General features: G+C 48.1%; 1 long non-coding RNA gene across 1 annotated transcript; it reads right to left on the bottom strand.

Moving 5' to 3' along the window:
- Positions 1-829: 829 nt before the first annotated feature.
- Positions 830-15,348, bottom strand: LOC104999098. Its single transcript, XR_826546.1, has 3 exons — positions 14,737-15,348; positions 9,034-9,383; positions 830-861 (listed from the first exon to the last, which is right to left on the bottom strand). It is a non-coding gene; the product is annotated as an uncharacterized LOC104999098 (long non-coding RNA).
- Positions 15,349-15,659: the final 311 nt, after the last annotated feature.

Genomic DNA, 15,659 nt, shown 5'->3' with positions numbered 1-15,659 from the left:
ACCTATAGTTTCCTTGTTCATGAAATGAGGCCAGTCCCTGTTCTGCAGGGTTGCAGCTGGACTCAATGGAGTGGGGTCTGCATATGAAGACGCACGTTGCTGGACACACAGAAGGTAACTGACAGATGATACTCCTCCCTCCTCCCCCCCACCCCACACAGGAGCAGGCGCGCGCGCACACACACACACACACACAGACACACACCCCTATTTTAATCTTGGCCTGAGGCTGACAAGCCCCAGATTAGTGCTCAGTGACAACTCTGGTTTTATCAGCCCCCTTAGGGGTATTTGCATGTTGGTAGAGACAGGAAAACACTTCGCATTTCAAAAGAGTGAAATGGTAGGATTACCAGACCTCGTTCCAACACTCATTTCATTCACTGAGGACGTGAATACATGTCTTCTAACAACTTTATTTCATTACAAAAAAAATGACATGTGTTTAGAAAAGAGCAAACAATTCGGAGATGAATAGAAGTAAATCCAACAGACTCTTAAATCTTCTTCCCCCTCTAGTCTCCCTTCCATACTCCACTTGCAGTGCTGACAGCTGATGTATATCACTCCACGTCGCTTGTTATGGCTTAGTCACTAAGTCAGGGCCAGCACAGGGGCATGTGCCAAGGCCTGGGCGGCTGCTTTGCGACCCCATGGACTGTAGCCCGCCAGGCTTCTCTGTCTGTGGGATTTCCCAGGCAAGAATACTGGAGTGGGTTGCCGTTTCCTTCTCTAGAGGATTTTCCCAACCCAGGGGTCAAAGCTGCGTCTCCTGCATTGGCAGGTGGATTCTGTGCCACTGAGTCACCAGGGAAGTGCCACATCTTTTGTTAGGCTCCTAGAAATATATATATTCACCTACTGGAGTGAGAAAAAAAAAAGATGTTTTTTAAAAAATCATACGTATTTCCCTGCCTAACATTTTCACTGAATGCATCATAGCCATCTTTCCAAATGAATAAAAGGAAAAAGAAATTACTGTCATACACACTTAATTCAACACTGCAGACGTACCATAGTTTATTTGGTCTTTCCCCTGTTAATGTGTATTAGTTTTGTAGGAGTTTTCTAGTTTCCTCTCAACAGTTCAGCCAATGTAGCAGTAATCATCCATGATCATGTAAACTGAAGGTTTTCATTTCCACTGGTTAGAGACCCAGACACGCAATTTCTAGTCAAAGCGAAAGTACTACCTGCACGCTTACTTGGTGCTGGTCTTGGTGCTAAGTCGCTCAGTCATGTCTGACTCTTTGTGACCTCATGGACCGTAGCCCACCAGGCTCCTCTGTCCATGGGGTTCTCCAGGCAAGAACGCTGGAGTGGGCTGCCACACCCTCCTCCAGGGCATCCTCCTGACCTGGGGACTGAACCCACAGCTCTCATATCTCCTGCATTGATAGGTGGGTTCTGTACCACTAGCGCTACCTGGGAAATTGAGGAGTCAGAAATTTGTCGACTACAAAGCAACAACCTTCTAGAAAGCCTGGAGATTTGGCTGGGCTGGGGGCTGGGAGTGGGGTTGGCCTGGTCCACATCTACTAAATACAAACACTGCTATGAATTATCTCAAGTCCTCCCCTTAATCCTAGATTGGGGAATTAAGACTAAGAAATACCCATCACACAGATGTGGAAACTGAGGCTCAGAGAGAATAAAGCACTTGCTCAAATTGGGAGATTCTGAGATCTCAGCCCAGCTCCAAAGAGCCAAAGAGCTGTTACCCGCTCACAGCTGCCACTGTAGTTTGAACCATAAGCAGAAGATATCTGGTGCAGGAAGACCTGGAAGATTCCAAAGGTGAAAGGTGTCTGCTGTTGGGGCAGTGGGGCGGGCTCTGAGGGCCATCTTTCTGAGCAAGTGATGTTATTAATTGTCTCTGTCTTTTTCCCTGTTTCCGATTCATCAGCCTACTGGCTAAGCATCACTTTTGATGAAAGGCTGAAGAGATCCAGCAATCTGAAACACCTCAAGATGCTGGTGTGGCCTCTTTTCCTTTTCTTATTTATGCAGGCTGGAGGAAAGCTGATGCTTTGTGGATGACCTGTGGGCTCCACCGCGTTGAGCTGGCAGGAAGGACCCTCAGGTGGCAGGGGGACTCGACTGTCCTGAGCGCAGTGGAAACCTTGTCATTTCGCAATCTAGGAAAGCCCGAGGAAGGAAAGCACTTCAGCAGGTCTGGGCGGTGGGGCCTGGAAAGAGTCATTCAAATAGCTATTTTGAATATTGATGACACTGAGACGGATAGATAAGAGACAAAATAACATGAAGAGACACCAACAACAGAGATCATCTGATTGACCAGAGCTAGTCAAACGTTTATGAGGTCACCACAGGGATCATTCAAATGGACTATTTGAATCTTATTTGACTATGGGATGGAGTCAGTGTGGTCAGAGGCTCACCCCACAGCGACAGAGACAGCATGCAGTAGTTGTCCTCAGTAATGATTGATGGCTATACTGCACACTCGGGTTCCCAGAGCCTCCTTCTCATGGAATCCTTGCAAATTTCCAGTGAGGCTACAGGCAGGAGAACCATTTTTCATACAAAGAAACTGAGATGGGAAAATCCAAGGGCAGTGGGAAGCAGAGCTGGACGGGCCTGCTTCCAGGAAGCTGGAGGAGTCTGAAGGTGGATTACCAGACTCAGACCCTTCTTCCACTCCTGACCCCCTTCCTGCCAAAATGCACAGGGTTCAAGTCCAGAGCCACATGGCCTCTGGTCTGATCAGGGGGATGAGCCATCTCTGGCAGAGGCCAGGGTGGAGAAGAGAACAAAAGGCTTAGCTCTCCTATATCGTCAAAAGTTTTTAAAAAAAATCTTAAGTGTCTCAGTGTTTGATATATGCCAGGGCCCACAGTGCAGGCTCCAAGGCAAGAATCCTTCTTGATGGCTACGAACATCCTGGCTCCTTTCCTTGATCCTGGGCTGGACACAAACTTACTGCTTCTCCAACACATGCCCAGTTACCTGCAGAGTAAAAGGGGTCCTGCTTTAGAAGCAGGCAGCCCTGAGTTCTGATCCTGCCTCAGGCACTGACTGCTGTGTGCCCTGGGCATGGCACTTCACCTCTCTGAACCTCCGTCTGGGTCATCCTGTATAAAGAACAAAGGCAATACCGCGAAGGGGGAAATACTTAGAAAGATATCCCAGAGCACTTAGGGCCTGGCAAGGGGTGAGCCATAAACAGCTGTATTCATCCTCTGTGGTCCTTCCATGAGGTTTTCCCGTTGCCAGCACCGAGCAAGGGCTGTCAGATGTGAGCCCACACACAGATACTCTGGACAACGGCCAAAAGAGCAGACCCTCTGACTCAGGTCCCTAAGGAGCCTGGTCCTTAGGGGACCCTAGAACTACACAGTGGTGGCAAGTGGTTTAAGCAGAGGCCAGAGGGGCCTAAGTACAGTCCTGAGAAACGCCTGGGCTCAGTGTGGTCCCTGGTGGCTTGGGAAAGGCCCGTCCCGATGGACTCCAGCTTGATGCATCCCGAACACCCCTGCTCTCTGGCTCTCCCCCTCCCCAGACTGTACTTGCCTCCCTCACTCCTGGGGGCTGAGCACGCCACATTTAACCCCCTGACTAGCTAGGAGGGGAGACTGCAGGAGGCCAAGCATGCTAAGTCAGCCCCCTTCTGCGTCCCCCTCTCTCAAAGCCTGCCTCCAGCTCCCAGCACAGCAGTGTGGGCCTTGGGATGTCAGCCCCCTTCTCAGGCTCCCCTGGGTAGCCTCTGATGTGCGTGTCCCCTAGCTTTGCAAGAACAGTCTAGTTTTGCATCCTATCCAAGGTTTCCACGGCTCCTGCTGCCCCCTTGAGGCCAGTTCCTGTAGGTTTGCTGGGCCGGGACCACAGTTTGAAGAGGTTGGGCAAAGTCAGCCAGGGACATAGAGCCCCGCAAAGAGCGAGGGAGGTCCATAAGGTGGTTTTGCTCCAGCCCGTGGCATCACTCACCAACTGGATACCCAGAGCCCAGCCAGATGGCAACAGAGTATAAGAGAAATGATCTCAATCTTGGGGTGGCTCTGTACTCACCTTGACCTCCCTATCTGTAAAATGGGAGTAATGATGACGGTACCCCCACATGGCCTTTGAGAGAACAAGATAATCACTTGGCCAGAAGGAGATAATAATGATTATGAATATGGCTAAATTTTATCTCCTGCTCCCCATCATTTCAATGTAGCCTCCACCATCGCCTCTGCATTTATGTCCTCATTCTTCTGCTTCATGCTTTCTTGGTTCTCTGCTGGCTTGACCTGATCCACATGTCAACTTCTCCAGGTCATCCCAGCACAGGGTGCATCCACGTCTTTGCAAGGAGCAGGCACGCCTCTCCCCAGATTGTGAAGTGGGGGAGGAGGGGGATGGTTGCTAACCCACAGAGGGCTGCTCCAGACCTTGGCCAGTACAAGAGACAACCAGGGTAGAGCTACGACCCGGTCTTACCCAGACTCTGGGTGAGTCAGAAATAGAATATTTCAGGTTCATGGCCAAGGGAGATTCTTAGAGCTGTGCTTGCCACATAGTAAGAATGGCAGCTCTCAGTTGTAAGTACCTACTGTTTTTCAGGCATTCTTCTCTCACTGAATCATCTGAAGTAACACCGAGGTAGGTTTTACTGGTCCCATTTTACAGGTGGGAACACCAAGGCTTGAAGAAATGATAAGCGTTGCTCAAGTTCACACAGCTGTGACATGGAAAAATCTTTTTGGCACCACTGTCTGCCTGGCTCACAAACTCCCGCATCCTTGCCCTCGTGGGTCATGTGGCCCCACCTGCCCCAGTGTGAGAGTCCTGTGTCCTGCGGGGAGAACAGTCACCGTGCTCAAGGCTGGGGGGTCCGGGTGCCTCAGTCCAGGCTGCCCTGGGTGGTCGGGGTCCTCTCGGATCTTCCAGCACCCCTACAGCTCCTCAGCCGCCCCAGCTCCCAAAAGGGATTCCCGGATGGAGGAGGCCCAGTGTGTTAGGGCCCTCAGAGGCAGTCAGGGTTCTAGATTCAGCATGCCTGGGTGTTCACTCTCCTGGCCTCAGTAAGGTGTACAGACTAATGGGGGGGGTGCTTCCCAGCACAGCCCAGGGGCTCAGATTTCCTGTGTCCACCACTTCCTAGCAGCATGGCCTCACTGAACACCAGTGCCTGCACGTGGGAACCGGGAATCATAAGGGTACTGACCTCAAGGGTTGGCAGGAGGATCTGCTGAGCTAAGACCGTCAGGTGTGTCTCCAGCATAGCCCGACAGCGGGTAGGCACCCCTCGGGGCAGCTGTTATCAGAAGTGTCAATTCACTGACCATCTCATATCAATCTGAAGCTTTTGTCTTTGCATAAGATAAAATGGAAAAAAGTAACGTGATGGGTTAATAAAGATAACTTTATAGCTAGCCAAAGTTCTTCAAAACAAAGCCTGTGTGAGGCCAAATAGTAAAAGAGTCTTTTCTTGTGAAAAGGGAATTTCTGGGGACTTCCCTGGTGGTCCAGTGGTTGAGACCCTGCACTTTCGATGCAGGGGTGCACGGATCTGATCCCTGGTTAGGGAGCTAAGACGCCACATGTCATGGGGTGCAGCTGAGAAAACGCAGGAATTGCAACTCTGGAGTGCCTGAGTCTGTCTTTTTTAGGGAACACTTTTAATTATTTATTTTTAATTGGAGGATTTTTTCTTTACACTGTTGAGCTGGTTTCTGCTGGACAAAGGGTGCATCAGCTATCAGTATACATATATTTTCTCCTCTTGCACCTCCCCCGACCCAGGACTTGAATCTTAACACAGAAGATAGGGTCTTTCAGGAATGGCTGTTCTGAAATTTGCCCTTGACTCTGCCAGAGGTCACAGGAGAGGGACAGGGCATTGTCCTATTTTAAAATAATCTCTGCTGACTGGTTTCCAGAATTCTGCTCTTTACTTTGAACTACGCAGACTGGGGACAGGTGACTTGGAAACAACTTTGTTCCTAATTCTCTATTTCCTTGTTTCTGCAACACTCTTGCCGTGGGCAGGCTGCATCCGTGAAAGCTCTAATCTGGAAATAGGCAGGGCTGAGTAAAAGTTTCCACTCATAGCCAGCCAGCTGTGCCACTCTGGGCAAGTCAGATCACCTCTGTGGACCCCCTCCTCTTCATCAGTAAAATGAGGTCGTTGAACTAGGTGGTAAGTAACTGGCATCTTGGAATTCTCAACTTTCTTTTCAGTAAACATTAAGCCATTACCTCCTCTTCCTAGTCACAAAGAATTCAAACATATCTGGATTATCTTTGCCCAACGCAGGGCCCATCACGGTGGACAGGACCTAGTGTTCTAGACCAAGATGGCAATTAACCGAAGGAATGCTGCGGGCTGCACGCCACTGACCCTGCTTCTCCACCTTACAACGCGGTCTCACGCCTCCATCATAGGGCTGCTGGCAGTGGCCGTGCACACACACCTTCCAACACGTAGTAGGCCCTCAGGAGCCTTCTGCTGAATGACACGGCCCATGTAGAGCTCTCAGGAGCCTTCTGCTGAATGACACGGCCCATGTAGAGCTGGTTGGAATGGAAATACTGGCTCACAAAATGGAATGCTGCTCCTGCTGCCCCAGCAAGTTGGGGGCATGTTTGTCCCCATCAAACATCCACCAAAACATGCTTCATAGCACCAGCCAGCAGAACTGGAGGAAGAAGGTCTATTCTTTTCTGTGATGGGCTTGGAAATAGGTAAAGATTTCAGCCTATTGATTGATGTAAAAACACTGGTTTGTACCCAAAAGTATAGTTGAATCTTTTACTCAGGAAGAGGATTTTCAGAGAAGCCAGTTGTCTTCTTAAAAAAAAAAAACCACATTATTTTTCAATGCTGAACATTGAGGTAGGCCCTTAATCAAGTCTTTTAGCACCTTCAAATCCAAGAAGGTTCAAGATAGAAGGCACCTTGGAGAACTCAAGCTCAACCCCTCATCTGATTAGTAAAGAAACTGAAGATCCAGAGGGAGAGAGGGAGTCTTAGCTAAAGCAGGCAGTTGTTAATCTGAGATGGGGTGATAATTTCAACCCATGAGCAGACTAACTGCCGCTGTACAGGCCGTATTTTCTGCTTTGTACAGCACATTCATGCCCAAGTGCCCACTTGATGGCCCTGTGAGGTGGATATCATTATCTCTGTTTTGTTTGTTTTTTTAATTTTATTTTATTTTTAAACTTTACATAATTGTATTAGTTTTGCCAAATATCAAAATGAATCCATCACAGGTATACATGCGCTCCCCATCCTGAACTCTCCTCCCTCCTCCCTCCCCATACCATCCCTCTGGGTCGTCCCAGTGCATTAGCCCCAAGCATCCAGTATCGTGCATTGAACCTGGACTGGCATCTCGTTTCATACATGATATTTTACCTGTTTCAATGCCATTCTCCCAAATCTTCCCACCCTCTCCCTCTCCCACAGAGTCCATAAGACTGTTCCATACATCAGCATCACTTTTGCTGTCTCGTACACAGGGTATCTCTGTTTTTTTGTTTTGAGGGGTTTTCTTTGTTTTTCGTTTGATTGGTTTTTTTATGCTGCACTTTGCAGCGAGTGAGATTCAAGTTTCCTGACCAGAGATTGAACCCAGGCCCCTTTCACTGGGAGCACACGTCTTAACCACTGGACCAGCCAGGGAAGTCCCAGTGCCTTTGTCTGACAAATGAGGAAATTAAAGTTCACGGTTTTGGAAGGATCTGCCCATGGTCACCCGGCCACGTCTCCTAACGCCCGTGTCTGAACCAGAATGTCTCGCCACGGCTGTGTGAGGTGTTGGACTGGTTCTGAAGGGAGGCAGACGTGCCAGGGCCCTCGGGGCTCTCTCTCCCAGCCTGTGGGAGTTGAGGCGGGGGCTTTGAGTATCAGGGCAGCTGGCGAGTGTGCGTGCAGAGTGCTCACTCCCGCACCCTGGGTCAGGAAAGATAGACTGGGCCACTCTCGAGGGCTGTCTGTGTGCACAGGCTCCCACCAAGCATCAGAGGCGTCAGAGAATGCTGTCTCTGGCTTATCTGAAGAGATAGAGGTAATGCCCATGAACCGATTGGAAAGAGTATCATTCATAAACAAAAAAAGAGCAAATTACTGACACACACAACAGGGAAGACGCTCAGAGGAGAGTCACAGTATGTTGAGTAGATGAAGCCAGGTTCAAAAGAATTCTGTATGATTCCATTTATATGAAATTCTGGAAAAGACTAATTCATAGAGACCTGGGGCAGAGTGGATGAATGGGATAGGAAGAATGAGGTGCGGTGAGATACAATTAGGTTTACATAGCTCTCTTAAAAGACAGTTGACCAGAGGGGCAGGGAGAAACGACCAGTATTAAGCCTCTCCCAAGGAGCTAACTGGGCTTCCCTGACAGCTCAGCTGGTAAAGAATCTGCTTGCAATGCAGGAGACCCCGTTTTGATTCCTGGGTCAGGAAGACCTCCTGGAGAAAGGATAGGCAAGCCACTCCATTATTCTTGGGCTTCCCTGGTGGCTCAGATGGTAAAGAATCCGCCTGCAATGCAGGTGACCTGAGTTTAATCCCTGGGTTGGAAAGATCCCCTGGAGGAGGGCATGGCAACCTACTCCAGTCTTCTTGCCTGGAGAATCCCCATGGACAGAGGAGCCTGGTGGGCTACGGTCCATGGGATGGCAAGAGTTGGACATGACTGAGTGACTAACCACAGCACAGTACAGCAAGGAGCTAACCAGTTTTGGAATGAATCAAAGTCCATAGACAGAATTTTCCCTGCACTTTGATTTTCCTCACGCCTCTTGCTCAACCTCCAGTGCTTTCCTCTTGGCTCCCCAGACTTCTGACCTTGGCTTGAGGGCAGTATGCCTACACTTCTTGGCTTTCATTGCAGAGGTCCTTGAGACACTTCCAGATCCCACTACCCACCCACCCCACCCCATGCGTCCTTACCCTCTTCCCTCCAGCCAGAGCAAGCCGGCATCCTCTGTCACCCTCAGAGGAACCCTGTACCAAGAGACACGAACTGCAAAACGGTTGAAGCTGCAAGATACAGCACAAAGAGGGGAGTCTACCTTCCTCTGATGTTCCTTCAAACAGATTCATTTCTCCTTTGATGTTCTCATGAAAATTCAGATTTTTCTTCCTGACAAGACCATACGGTGAAGTTTACAAGAAATTCAGATTGAGCTTAGAAGGGGAATGCAGAGGCTAGTTGGAATAAGACCATTGGCTTTGAGATGAGATAAATGTGAGTTCAAATACCACATTCACGAGAGCCTGATTTTCAAATAGCAGGCTTGGCACACCAGCCGAAGTGATGATGAGTCGTGCTGAGGATGGGATGTTGGCAAAGTACCTTGCTCAGCCCTTCTTGTGTAGGCTTCATTTAAGCTTCACAACAACCCCATGTGGTAGGTTATGTCTGTAGGAGAGGAAAGTCAGGTTCAGACCCAACATGACTGCGAGATGAAGGTGAGTTCCTCCCCAAAGGAGGAGGTGGCGTTAAAGTTGGAGCTCCCGCCCCTCTGCCACTCTGTTGTGTAATTATGATTATTTCTCCCGATAGCCTGACTGCTAGGAAATCACTTTGCATCTTGTATCAGGAAGGGTCTTATCTCCTCAACTGGACTGCCATCTATTTGATTAAAGGATTTATATCTCCTTCACCTCTGTATCATCAACCCCTCCCCTATGCACATTGGGGGATCTCATGAAATAGTGACTGAGACACTTGGATAGGCTTTGGAGAGAATTTTCTGACAGCCTATCTTTTCCTTTCCACTCATTAAAAAAAAAAAAAAAAACAAGGTCACCTTAAATATGAATGTTCCATTATAAAAGTAAACATATCAAATGCAGACAATTCAGAAAACTATAAAAATAGGGAGAAAAAATAAATTTTGATCTAACCACCCAAAGATATGTTTAGACAAATGATGTTTTATCTTATTTCCTTCCAGTCTCCCAGTGCAGAGATTTTTACTATCGCTCTTTATCAAAGAGACTATTCTTTATAAATGGTTTTTTATGATAAAAAAGTATATTTGCACATTGCAAGAGGGGAAAAAAACATGAAAAATGATACAAATTACTCAAAAGATCACAACCAAGAGATAGTTAATATTAACTCTTTGACATATTCTGACTTCTTTCTCTGCATCTCCTTCTGAGGACTCCAAATTGCAGGATGAGGGGGGCAGCCTTGGCTGAGGTTCAGATCAGCTGAAGAACCTGTCTATGACCCATGAAACCAGACTGAAGAAGATAGAGGTATCTGTCCCTTGTTTTAATTTAACATTGAATGTGGAAAGTACCAGGTTTCTTATTTATTCTTAATAATTAAATGACATTCTATTGTATGGCTGAACCCCAAATCACTTGACCAGTTCTGAGTGACTGGCCGTGTTGGGGGTTTACAGGATATTTGTAAGCGGCAGTGAGGTGCCATCTCCACTGTCACCTCTGCAGCAGGCTCTCTGGTCACTGAGGAGGAGGTAGCTGGGGCAGTGCGCTCCTGGACTTCAAAGGCTGAGTTTCACCCACGTTCCACTCTTGTTCTTTTTGGTATAAGCCTGAGCTGCCCATGGATCTGAGAGAGCCAGTGAATTTGATTCATCCGGAGGAGTAGGTTTCTGATAAGGAAACTTTGTGGGTTCCCCTAGAAACCTCCTGCAATTTTTCTAGACTGGCAGCTTCTAATTGGCCTTGCAGATGGATGCACAGGGGTGGAGAGGGCACAGAAGTAGAAAAGGAACTTTTAAAAATGAATATGTGCATCCAAAAATCAGTCAACACTTCAGAGGAAGCAAAGGAAAAAGACAACGAAAAATAGTCTCTCTCTCACACCCAGATCCCCATTCCCGCTCCAGAGGCAGCTATTGTCCATGGTTTCTTATGTGTCCTTCAGAAGCGGTCTACACTTACATGATCGTTTCTCTGTCTTTCCACCAATCTATTCACTTGTCTGGGCTTCCCTGTGGCTCAGTGGGTAAAGAATCCTCCTGCGATGCAGGAGACACAGGTTCGATCCCTAGGCCAGGAAGATCCCCTGGAGGAGGACCTGGCAACCCACTCCAGTATTCTTCCCTGGAGAATCCCATGGACAGAGGAGCCTGGTGGGCTGTAGTCCATGGGGTCACAGAGAGCAGGGCACAATTGGAGTGACTGAGCACCCATCCACTTGTCCAGCCATCTCTTTTCCATTTGTATCTGTATAGCTAACTACTTATCCATTCATCCATATAAAAAATCAGGGATCTTTAAATGAATGTTTATCATAAATAGAGCAGTTTAGAATGGACTTTAAGGGGAAGAATCCTGGGCCCCCAACCCAGCCACCCATCTGCTTTGTTACAGTAGCCAAGATACCTTACTTCTCTCTGCTTCTGTTTCCTTATGTATAAGATGAGTCCCCTAATGCCTCCCAAGGGGGCTGTGAATGTGCCTGGGGACATGGGGAGGGGCAGGTCAGTGGGATGGTGAGTGAAGGTTTTGCTCTCCCAAGACCCGCAGGCCGGAAGGACAGCAGAGAGGTCTTCCCCCCAGATGAGGGCACAGGAGAAGAAAATGTGGAAGCAGGGTATTGGGAGTCCACCCTTGGGCACGGGCTGGTCACACTGGCATCCTTGCCCATGTAAGGGGACAGCACGATCTTTTATAAACATTACCTCACCTGCTTTGCGGGAGATAAGGTGTTTGCTAAACTTTGTGGGATGAGTGGGCCCTTCCGCGTGACCACCACCAGGCCAGCTGCCTGCTCAGACCAGCTGCGGGGGCCTCCAGTCCAACTAGCCCCAAATACAGGAACCAGTGAATGGCGCTGGGTCTATTTAGTGTAAATAGAGGCAACTGCTCTTGAGATAAAGGACACAGAGGTCACAGCTGGGAGAGGGGCAGTGGCCAGCTTATGAGCCAGTGTCTGTGAAAACATTTGCAGTATGGGGTTCAAGGCTCTGATGTGGTACTAGCTCCCTCTGGGGTGACCTCTGAGATTGGGGTATGCATCAGGGCCTCTGAGTGGTGTAACCACATGGAGGGTGCCCCCTGGAGTTGTGCGGCGGGGCAGCCCTTGGTCCTCGACAACTTGGAAAGTCTAGTCACCTGAGAAGTCCTCCACTGTCCCGGCTGGCCCTGGGCCCATCCGCAACTGGCTTTCGCATTCCGTGCTGCTTCCTAAATCCAACTCTTAATTATGATTACACAGCCTTAGTACGTAGAGTTGATGTTAGGTAATGGCCGTGATTAAGAATGAATTTCAATTAAGCTTCATTCAGAGTCTGCCTCCAATTGCTAAAGATTTGCAGCCTGAGAAGGGGAAAACCTGCCTGTGCACAAAATTTGACCTTCCTGCTGCTGATCCATCTTGGCCAGATGGGTCTGCTTGATTTTCTGGCCTCAAGAGCACATTTCCTCACCACACTACGCGTGTGTGCTAAGTCGCTTCAGTCGTGTCTGACTCTGTGCGACCCTATGGACTGTAGCCCACCAGACTCCTCTGTCCATGGGATTCTCCAGCAAGAATACTGGAGTGGGTTGCCATGCCCTCCTCCAGGGGATCTTCCTGACCCAGGGATTGAACCCACGTCTCTTACATCTCCTGCATTGGTAGGCAGGTTCTTTACCACTAGCGCCTCCTAGGAAGCGCTTCCTCACCACACTGCTGCTGCTGCTAAGTCGCTTCAGTCGTGTCCGACTCTGTGCAACCCCATAGACAGCAGCCCACCAGGCTGCTCTGTCTCTGGGCTTCTCCAGGCAGGAACACTGGAGTGGGTTGCCATTTCCTCACCACACTACATGGGATATAAACTACATTTCCACCTTCCCTCCCACCCAGCCACATACTCAGAACCTGGGCAACAAGGAAACAGAAGAAAATCACCCTGGAAGTAGGGAAACCGCACTTCCGAAGGTTCAGCCCAAGGGCCAGCATCCACCTCCCGGGTGAATGCCACCTGCATCGCCCATTCTACTTTAGGAAACAAAGCCCACTTGCCATTCTCCAACTCTATGATACCCACTCTACAGACAGGAAAAACAAGGTTCTCAAAGGCTAAGACTCGCGGCTAGTGGGAGTAAAGGGAAGACTGGAAATCAGATCTGATCTCAATGCTGTGCCCTCTCCAGTTAGAACACATCCTTTCAGTAAAGGGCAAACGTCTATGCATCTAGGAGAAACCAACCTCCTTTAATTTCCAATCGGGCCACGTAAACCAGTGTATCCCGTACTTTAGGGTTCATGTGCCATGTGGGTGAGTTCTGCCACATCCAGGAACACAATCGTGTACCTAACCATCCAGCAAAAGCTATCACAAAAATGCAATAACAAGAAATGAAACAAAGTTATTAAATTCAAACCAGAAACGGTTACCTTCTAAAAGTCTAAGACTCAGACTTGGGCTTCGTCTAAAAGAGAGGTGAGAGAAATGTTCATGACACAAACGTGAAACTGGGACTTTGTCCTTGAGGTCATCAGAAGGCTTGAAAACGAGTAGGAAAGAAAATCGTTGTGTTGCAATGTGATTCAATATTATTTAAAATCCTATGCCAGTGCCGCCTATGATAGGCTCACGAGCCCAGCGTGAGAGGGAAAGTGTGTCCAGTGCTTTCCAAGACACCGATCTAGGCCTTTAGCACATGGTTCCAGACTGTGCCTCCGAGCAACGCTGCCCTTCAGCTGCTCCATGGGTGACAAAATCCTGCCCAGAATTCAGCTCTCCTACCCCGAGCCCTGACCCAAGGATGAGGTGCGGACATTCCTTTGGTGTTTCAAGTGCAAACACAATGAAATCCAAATGCTTTCCAGGCCAGCTGGTGGGGTGAGTCCAGCTGCCGTCGAGCCTTCACCTCTGTGTTGAATGTCATCACCAGCCCAGCGCCTTTCATGATACTAAGGTTCCTGCTTTACTAAGTCACTCACTGAAAAGCTAAACTCTAAAAACATTTTGATTTTTCTAGAAGGAAATGGTAAGTGAAAAACAGGATTCAATTACCTTGAAAATAAAAGCGGCAATTTGACTCACCAATGCCATACTTAGAAGTTCAACTTGAAAACAGCCATTCAGATGAATTCTGGGCCAATTAAAAGGGGGGAAAAAAAGGAAATTTTTTTTTAATCCTCTCATCTAATCCTTCTGACTGAGTGAATCTTCCTTAGACTCAAAAAAAGGTAGATGGATTTGAAACACAATTAATTAAGCACTCTAATAATTCAAGCCACAGAACTTCTCCTTTAAAAGTTGGGTATGTAGAGGACCCATTTGCTTAATGTAACCAGTCTAGTGACCCAAAAACCCAAAACCAGAAGAGTGCTCTTCTGAATGGAACTGAAGGACTCCTTGCTCTTTTCCAAGGGATTTGGGGTGAAGTTACAACCAAACCCTTTAACAGAGTCAAAGACTTTTAAGTAAACCTGGCCAATATGTTCCCATTTCCTACACCTGGAAACTTCACCAGAAAAGAAGAAGACAGTCTTGTTAGAAGTAGAAAACAATATGGAAATTAACTTATGCCAGACAACCAAACAGACATAATTAACCAAACAGAACCAAACAGACGTAAGTAGTGGTTTACTACTCCTCATTCTTTCTTTGTATTTTTATGCCTGGCATCGGAGTGATGGTTTCTGAAGCCATACTTAGCATATCTTCTCCTGTCATGAATAGCAAAGCTGGAGCCTCACTGCACAAGGGTTGAATTTCTGCTCTGCAAATTACCAGCTGTGGAACACGGGATCTCAGTTTCCCCATCTATAAAATGGGGATAATTGTAGCACCTACCTCACATCAGATTGTTGTAAGGACTAAATGACAGTGTGCTTAGCACAATGCATGGCACATAGTGCTCGGTGGACAGCTGATGGCTGGTATTAATCCCGGCTCGAGCTTGTGGCAAGGTTTTTCTCAGCAGTTACTGACTTGCCTGTTGGGAGAAGATGGTTCTCTGCTCAGAAGTATTCAGAACACCTGCAGGAAGGTGGTGAGGGACTCCACTCCTCTGAGAGTCTCTGAGATACTTCTCTGTCACGGGCGGAGTACCTCACTCTGGCCCCCAACATCTGTCCTCAATTCAATTTTCTGCCCTCCACATGGGCCAAAGATTGCTGGCCAGGGCCAAAGCAGGCACGGTCACTTTCCTGAGGACCTGACTCATGGCACCATATGCAGCACATGAAGGAGGCTTGTGCTCAGACGGCTCCAGCTTGGAAATCCATTTTGACTGAGGATCCAAAGATAATCCAAAGATTTCGTGTACACATGCCAAGTCCCGTGCACACGTATGCCTCTCTCCCTCTCTATGCGCATTTATCCTGCACACATCAGGGCAAACACTCGTCCCCACAGGTGACATTCCATGCACGTAGCTGTCCAGCCCTATGATAAAATGCAGTGTTTCTCCCCGAGTGACGCTTAATGTGCCTCAACCTGGGGATTTATACTGAGCAATAAAATCCACAGAATCAAGACATGCAAATAGATTGTCGAATATAATATTATCATTGTCAACATAAAAGATTTTTTATTTACAGCCCCCCAAAAGAAAATACACAGCACTGCCGTTTGTTTCAGGGAATGCAAAAAAGGTTTCAACAACTAACAGGCCATGTTTCTGAGCAAAATATGCCCCGTATATGATGTGGGAACACCTATTGTCAGTGGCCGCGCGCGTCTGCGTCCTTGCAAACAAGCCCGTGGAGTCGAGT

This window comes from Bison bison, unplaced genomic scaffold (assembly GCF_000754665.1).
Source record: "Bison bison bison isolate TAMUID 2011002044 unplaced genomic scaffold, Bison_UMD1.0 scf7180017864343, whole genome shotgun sequence".
In the NCBI taxonomy this organism is placed as follows: domain Eukaryota; kingdom Metazoa; phylum Chordata; class Mammalia; order Artiodactyla; family Bovidae; genus Bison; species Bison bison.
This window is presented reverse-complemented; position numbering and strand designations above follow the sequence as displayed.